Genomic DNA, 8,558 nt, shown 5'->3' with positions numbered 1-8,558 from the left:
CGAACTGGCTATTGTTAGCCAGTAATTTACCTCAATTTAGTTTTTACATTGTGGTTTTTGTATTTTTTATTTATTCTCAGCTAAAAAAAAAATGAATGAAAACTCTGTGATGTTGTGTCTGGGTCTGAAGGAAAGCTGATAGAAAGATGCTGAATCACGCATTTTCAGACACAGATATGATTGATCTCGCCTCTCATCTCCTGTCCCTTTACTGCTGACTATCAGCAAGTTCAACAGAGCTATTGTTGCATGTGTTTTGTTCACCTGTGCAAATACCGGCCACAGTTAATGTTTGCCTATAGAAACAAGAAGTAAAGTTTTTAAAACTGGCATGAATAATAACTTGTTAAAGAAATCTTCATGTCTACAAAGACTGGTGTTTTATTTTGTTGGTTAAATCACAGTTTGGTGTGTAAATGTAAAGCTGGCAGGTTGCAGAGGTCTCTCTCTGTCTCTATACAGCAATACTCCTTCCTCTCTACCGCGTGTCAACACCTGCGGTGTCCTTATCAAACTAGCTAACTACTGTGCTTTAGCTGCGTAATAGGCGTGGTTCTTGTCAGCGTTGGCAAAGCTGGTGCAGTGATTGGTCAAACTCTAGCTTCCTGGCTAGCTCCTTCAGGTTTATACCACCACCCAGTGTCCTGCGTGTATAACCAACGTATTATGATATTTTTAACTAATGAACTTGTTCCGATTATTTTTCCTCCACTTAATGTATCCCATTTTGTATCACAGTCATATACTAATGCTGATGGAATTAGCAGCAGTGGAGCCGGTGTGGTGAAGTGACCACAGGAATGAAAGTTCACCTCCTCCAGACCGAAGGTTTTCAGTTTTAAGCAAGATCGTTTTATAAGATGAAAGAAAAGGAACATGACGCGATAATACTTCTAGACTGCAGAACTTTGAATGAGAATTGGTGGAAATTCAAAGAAATTACTTTCAAGGAGCTGTATACATTAATGCTAAAAAAGAGGGAAAGTAATGAGGTCTCTATGGTAGTTAAATAAATCATTGTGAAAGAGTTTGATGCAGAAGCAAAGATTAGAGAGAATATTTTTTAAAAAGACAGCTCAGAGAGTAATAGGAAATCAGAGTGTAGGGTATCATCCGATGTTAAAAGCTTAACACGGGAGACCAAAGGTCTTTTAAAAGCACATATCGAAAGATTCAAGATGTAATCCCCAAAAATGCTTTATAGTAATAAAGCTATAGTAGATACGCTGATCAGTTACTCCGCTGAGGGCACCACCAGGGAAGCGAGTCCATGTATGCCCGCAGTCCGGTTTAACACGTGAAACAGATACCGTTAAAAACAAGGGACTGTAAAGTATTAGGGGGAGAAAACCTAGACAAATAAATCACTAGGCCCTGATGCCATTTACCCAACAGTACTAAAGAACTAGAAGAGATTGTTTATGAAATATTAAATTCATTATGCAATCTTTTGGACCCGAAGAAAGTCATGAGTATTGGAAACAAGCTCAGCTCACTCACCCAATAAACTACCGGACCGCTGCTACGGCACTAACTTTGTTTTTCTGAAACAGACCGATTCACCATGGATGAAGCCTTCAACATTTTCCTACCAGAACGTAGGATTATGGTGAATCTTTAATTTTCTATGAGAGAAAAAAAAAAACATAAAAGGTGTGACTGAGGTCACTAACTTGCCAAGTTAACTAACGTTAGCTCACATTACACATCATGGTTAGCCGTGACAGTTAACAGTAAAACATATTATTATATTTTATACATCAAATGTTTTGTAATGACTAGTTATCCACTCGATCGTTAAAAGCGTATGCTACCATTACAGTACAATGTCCTGTATATTGTTAGACTATACATTGACTCGTCACGCACAAAGTTCCACACCTTTATGCGTCGGTGTTTTGCAGTTTATACATTTATTTGGGGGTATTTTGTATTTTTACAGGTATATTAATCCATTGTCATGTTAGTAGCCTACATAATTGGTTTCAATTAAAAAATTCAGCAGATGAACAAAGTGCACCCAAATGTTCGCCACATTGCATATGGAAATGCAGACCGGTAGTCTACTAGTGAAATTCAAGAGTCCTCGCAGTGCAGAGTTTTGCCAGAAATGTTAAAGGGGACATTTGGAAAAAGATGGTAAAGGTGAGCTTAGAAACATATTAAGACGGTACTTATATGACTTTCATATAACTAGCAGAAATCCATTACTAAAATTGCTACTTAATTAGTCTACATGTCTGAAACTGTAACTCGTAGATATCTGTCATAGCTATAATATTGATTAACATCGATTTTTTTAAGTTGACTTTCGGTATCACCATCATTGAAAACATTATTACTAACACTAACAACTGTTACTGAAGGAGACATGGCAGTCAGTAGCTGTAGCTAGGGGTTCAGTCTGCATGTTTCGTTGAGTGTCCTGCTGTGCTGTTAGCTTAGCTTCGCCAGCTCATTCACACTCATGCAGTCAAACCTCTACTGCAGAGCGCCGCAGTGGCAACGCCTCACCGTCAGACTCCCTGCCGCTCATTGGATGAGACAGAGAAACGGGGGCGGGGCTTCTGCGTGCGGCCACCCAATGAGCCCTGTGAGAGCGCTCACGTGGCTCCGCGCGGGGTCTCGCGCCGTCTCGCGGTGTGTCGTGCCTGCTCGTTTGAAAGGAAGGAGGGAAGGAGCGGTTAGCCATTAGCGAGTAGTGAGTTGTACCAAATTTAAAAATTAGTTAGAAAAGTGAATAAAGTCGTAACATCAGAATGAACGTGGATGGATGGAAGGAGGCGGATTACGACGAGCGCTTTGAGATGCTGTGAGTGTGGAGGATAAGCAGCGTGTGTTAGCTTTGGCTTGCTAGCCTGCTCTGTGGTGCCGGGGAGCGATGCCTTCAGTCCGCTTACCCAAACATTCAGTCTACACCAGCTATCAAAACCAAGCGCCTGAGAACCATAGTAACCAGAATTATCACTTGTAAACTACCGATTTTACCACAGAAAAATGTTTTTGGAATTGAACTGACTGATTTGTTCGTTATGCTGTCAAAAATTTTCGGCAACATGCAGCATAGGATGAGAGCTTGTGTACCGTAGCACCGCGGCCATCGCTCTGAGGCTGCGTGTATGCGCTCTGAGGCCGCGTGTATGCGCTCTGAGGCCGCGTGTATGCGCTCTGAGGCCGCGTGTATGCGCTCTGCCTCCCCTGCACACGCAGAGACAGCGCAGGAGGCATGTCCACTGCCTCTGCCGGGTCTGGCCTCAGATGCTTGCGCTGTTGTAATTCTGTGCTTTGTTCATTTATGTTGAGCTATTGTGTTGGTTTTACGTTAACAACAGGTACAGTTCCGTCGTCCAGCAGAACTCCAGTTGGTCACAGACAGCAATGGCCCTGTCCAGATCGATCCGTGTACGTGTAAGCAGCTCCAGGCAGAGCCTGTCCAAAAGCTTCCAAGCTCCTGCGATCCGGAGAAGCGGCCGATCACAGAGATCCAAACCCAGCCATGTCCAATCGCTGTATGAGCAGAAGGAGAGCTGGCCCTCCAGGAGCTGCCCTGGGCGTGGCCGTGCAGGGGTGGGGGCGGGGCTCAGGAGGGGGTGGAGGGAACTCACCCAGGTGAGTGGCGGCTCAGACAATGCCAGTGTGGTGATCAGTGATGAAGGCACCGACTGGGAGGAGTTGGAGGAAGATGGCAGAATATCTGTCAGTCTCACTGAGGCGGCTGGATCAGACTCAGGCAACAGTGTGAAAGAAGATGGGCTTTGGGTCCTGGGTGATGATGGGCTCCAGGGCAGAGAGCACGTCATTTCCTTATTGGACACTGAAGAAGAGGATGTTGTGGAAGTTGTAGGAATTGTGGGAAATAAGCATGATGTTAGCGACTCGTCATCAACGGCGTCTGGCCCCACCCTGACCCCCGTGGCCCCTGTCCCGTCGCGCTGTGAACGCTGTGCAGAGCTCTTCAGGAGGATGCGGAAACTGAAGAACTGGAAGAAGAGCTTTAACTATGGTGAGTGCTTACGGTTTGCTTCTGCCTGCAGCACCGCACCGTCACAGAAGAGCTGCCTAAGAGCTGCTTCATGCTGTGCAGAAAACGAAAATCAGCAGTTAACTGTTTCATTTCATTCTGGGGTTACTGAAAAAGACCCAAGCACAGTGGCCCTTCTGATTCTGACCTGTCATGTCCAGTCAAACACTTGAACACTTTCCGTTTCATTTGTGTGTGTCCAGTCATACACAAATGAATTAGGAAAAAAAGTGCTTATTTCCACTGACAGGCTTTGATCATGCTGATTACCAGACCTGCTTCCCCACTGGCCCATATCAGCTCTGTGTGCTGTTCTTACACCCAAATGCTCATGTGCAGCTGACCTGTAATGACATGTTTGATATTGACTAAACAAAAGGGTTGTTGGCCAGAACTGTGTGTGTGTGCCTTGGCACAAAATATGACAAAAGTATGACAATAAATAGTACAGATGAGGCTGTATGTCGATCTGCAGTATGTGACTGGGGAGTGAAATGTTTGTTTGTAGAGCAAATCCACGCTACCCAGAGTGAGTAGGAGTCAGTATTATTAGACACTCTACCTATGGTGTTTTACACTGGGTGAACATTTCCTTGGGACCCCTTTTGCTGTTGCTAAGTCAGGTCAGTGGGGGTGGGGCTGGAGTCTGCCTTCAGCCAGGGGGTTGGGTGGAGATGCCCCCCTTGCAGGCAGCTGTGCTGTGGTGGGGGTTAGGGGTTAGGGTCTGCCTTTAGGTGACACTCAGCCTCCTGCCCTTATTTCCCTTTCAGACCCCACCTCTCTGTCGTGTGACCAGTGGGTGCTGAATAAAATTTGGAGACCAAGAACGCTGGCAAGCATAAGAGGGTACGTATGTCATGCTTTTTAATCATATGCAATACATTAATGCGGTGGGCCCTTTTTGAAAATGATGTGTTTCTGGGAATCAGCTGTTAATGGGGACCAAAGGCTCTTGACATCATCAGTGTACCCTGCCTGAAAAAGTCACATGAGTTGATAGATCTAAAGTAAGTGCACTGATTCTCAATCCTGCTCCTGGGGCCCCCCCTGCTCTGCACGTTTTCCATCTTTCCCTGCTCTACCTACCTGACTGAACTCATCAGTGGCACTTTTGATTAGCTGACCACACCTGATTTAATCAAGCAGCAAGGACAGATAGAAAATATGCAGGACAGGGGGGCTCCAGGAGTAGGATTGAGAAACACCGGGGTAGAGTGTATGGATATTCAGGAATACCAATGTTTAGCAGTTATAAATGGACTATTGAGCATATTTTTGAAAAACATGAAAAGTTTTTGTTGGCATGTTGAATTTTGAACCTTATTGATAGTTTACTACCAGTCATTTCTGTTGCACCAACTTATTAATCCGTGGTTTGTGTGGATCAGCAGAATACATCTGGTGTACTTTAAACACAGTCATGCAGCTGGAACACCACATAGATTTTTTTTAAGTGGCAGAATGGGAAGTTTGTAGTCATGCTGTCTTTTCATGGTTCAATTTTCTTCACTGTGGAAAGATGCTTGCCCAGCTTGCTGAAAGTAAACGGGTGTTTTGTGCTCTCCCTGTGGTTTGTGATTGCAGAAGGCTGTGGGCACATCTGAGTAGGATCCGGAGGAGAGCTCAGGGCTGCGCGGCGGCGGCGGGGGCGCAGACGGCCCGGCCATCCTGCTGCAGAGCTCACGTCTTTCTGCACAGGTGAGAGGCGTGGCTGTGCATCGCGCACCGAGGGGAAAGGGCAGCAGGCTGTCCCTCGTGTGGGCTGTTACAGACGGTGGCAGGCTGTCCCTCGTGTGGGCTGTTACAGACGGTGGCAGGCTGTCCCTCGTGTGGGCTGTTACAGACGGTGGCAGGCTGTCCCTCCCCTCGTGGGCGTGCACGCTGTGGGCTGTTACAGACGGTGGCAGGCTGCCTCTCGTGGGCGTGCATGCTGTGGGCTGTTACAGACGGTGGCAGGCTGCCTCTCGTGGGCGTGCACGCTGTGGGCTGTTACAGACGGTGGCAGGCTGTCCCTCCCCTCGTGGGCGTGCACGCTGTGGGCTGTTACAGACGGTGGCAGGCTGTCCCTCGTGTGGGCTGTTACAGACGGTGGCAGGCTGCCTCTCGTGGGCGTGCACGCTGTGGGCTGTTACAGACGGTGGCAGGCTGCCTCTCGTGTGGGCTGTTACAGACGGTGGCAGGCTGTCCCTCGTGGGCGTGCACGCTGTGGGCTGTTACAGACGGTGGCAGGCTGCCTCTCGTGGGCGTGCACGCTGTGGGCTGTTACAGACGGTGGCAGGCTGCCTCTCGTGTGGGCTGTTACAGACGGTGGCAGGCTGCCTCTCGTGGGCGTGCACGCTGTGGGCTGTTACAGACGGTGGCAGGCTGCCTCTCGTGGGCGTGCACGCTGTGGGCTGTTACAGACGGTGGCAGGCTGCCTCTCGTGTGGGCTGTTACAGACGGTGGCAGGCTGTCCCTTGTGGGCGTGCACGCTGTGGGCTGTTACAGACGGTGGCAGGCTGTCCCTCGTGGGCGTGCACGCTGTGGGCTGTTACAGACGGTGGCAGGCTGCCTCTCGTGGGCGTGCACGCTGTGGGCTGTTACAGACGGTGGCAGTAGCAGCTTTATGTGGTTTAGCGTGTGACTTGAGCAACAGCAAACAGAACATAATACATAAACGCACGAATACATAATGTTCTTAATATAATGCATCTGCCTTTACTTGTTCTGTGTTCTTTAAGCCTTCGACTTTATCTGGATTTTCTGCTGAAACGTTTATCTTATTTACTTTGTTTTGTGTGTGTGTGTTTGTTTGTTTGTATGTGTGTGTGTGTGTTTGTGTTTCTGTGTGTGTGTGTGTGTGTGTTTCTGTATGTATGTGCCTGTGTGTGTGTATGTTTCTGTGTGTGTGTGTTTCTGTGTGTGTGTGTGTGTGTGTGTTTCTGTGTGTATGTGCCTGTGTGTGTGTGTGTGTGTTTCTGTGTGTGTGTTTCTGTGTGTGTGTTTGTGTGTGTGTGTGTGTGTGTGTGTGTGTGTGTGTGTGTGTGTGTTTCTGTGTGCCAGAAACCTGCGGCGCTGCAGGGCGCGGGACACCGTCTCCCACAGAAAGCAGAGCCAGATGAGAGTGAAGCCTGGTGCCAGTCAGAATGCTGTGAGAGTCAGGGCTGGGCGTGGCAGGAAGCAGAGGAAGAGGAAGCTGTGCGAGGTGAGGGAGGAGCCTCAGTGGGAGGAGCCTCGGGAGGAGGAGCCTCAGGGGGAGGAGCCTCACAGGGACTCTCAGGGCAGTGGGTCCTGCAGCAGTGAGGCAGGTGTGCTGATGGCCGCTGGTGACGGCATCAGCGGTGACTCGGGCAGTTCCTACAGGAGGCTGGACGTTGGGATTTGTGTGGCTGCAGATCCCCTCAAGCAGAGCGAGGGCCTCGTGCAGAGTGCGGGCCCTCAGCCCCGAAACGGCATGCAGCAGGACCTCAGAACACACCCCCGCCCGCGGGGGTCAGCGGGCCGGAGCAGTGAGGCGTCCCCGCCCGAGAAGCCGTTTCCCTGGGTGCGCAGCGGGGGCTTCAGGGCCATGCTGGCACAGCTGGAGACCAGCAGGAACACGGTGGTGCACGAGCTGGACCGCCTCTCAGCCAGCAAACGGGCAAGAGATGTGTAATGCTAGATGTTAAATAAAGGTTAAATAAAAACAAAAACACAGCCGCCTTCTCCACTGTTGAATTAAGGGAGTCTAAAAATGTTAATTGCCTCTATTTTATCTGTGTGGGACGCATTAAAAGCCAGGCTGAGAATTACAGTATTGTTGCTTTCACTTTTTGGGGGGGGCGGAGATTTCAAAATATAATTGGAAATGAGGGAAAAAAAGAACCATAAGGCTTTACAAGTAGTAGAGAGTTTTCACAACTGCAGTTGTAATGTGGTTTCTCCATAGAACTAGGGCTTTCTGTTGCGTTGCAGCTTTGGTTATAATCTCAAACAGGTTATTGATCCCAGTTTGCATCCTTTTCAGTGGAGGGCATTAGGTACAGTATGCATTTATTTATTTGACATACACGCTTATTCAGAGCAATAGTATGCATGTTACCCAGAATACACTTCTTTGGGTGCATGTTCGCCATGTTTATCTGCTCATTATCAGCTTCAGTAGCTGTTGTGTTTCTCGGAGCCAATCTTTGGTCAACATAAACGCATGTACAGAATGTATGTGTTCACTTGCGTGTATATGTGAAACGTTCTTATATTTGACAATTAAATTATATGACTTCCTTTTGTGATGTTTCCCTTATGATTTCCACAGAGGACCACGGAGGTAAGCAGCCCAGAGGTGAATCGGATCACAGGTATTTATCATGATTAAGGTCCGTTTCCCAGTGAGATGGGCAGCGTTGTACCATAACAATCCTTAAAAATGGATCTGTACTGAACTTGCGTGTCACTTGTGAAATATAGAGCACTTCAAACAAAATGCTCTAGGTAACCTTCACCTGTTGTAAAAATCTGTTCCAAAAACCTAATATTTGAAGCAACTTTTTGTTGTAGTTACGTAACCTGAAATTACTGC

The sequence above is a fragment of the Megalops cyprinoides genome, chromosome 14 (genome assembly GCF_013368585.1).
Source record: "Megalops cyprinoides isolate fMegCyp1 chromosome 14, fMegCyp1.pri, whole genome shotgun sequence".
In the NCBI taxonomy this organism is placed as follows: Eukaryota; Metazoa; Chordata; class Actinopteri; order Elopiformes; family Megalopidae; genus Megalops; species Megalops cyprinoides.
The sequence above is the reverse complement of the archived record's forward strand: the minus strand, read 5'-3'. Positions refer to the sequence as shown.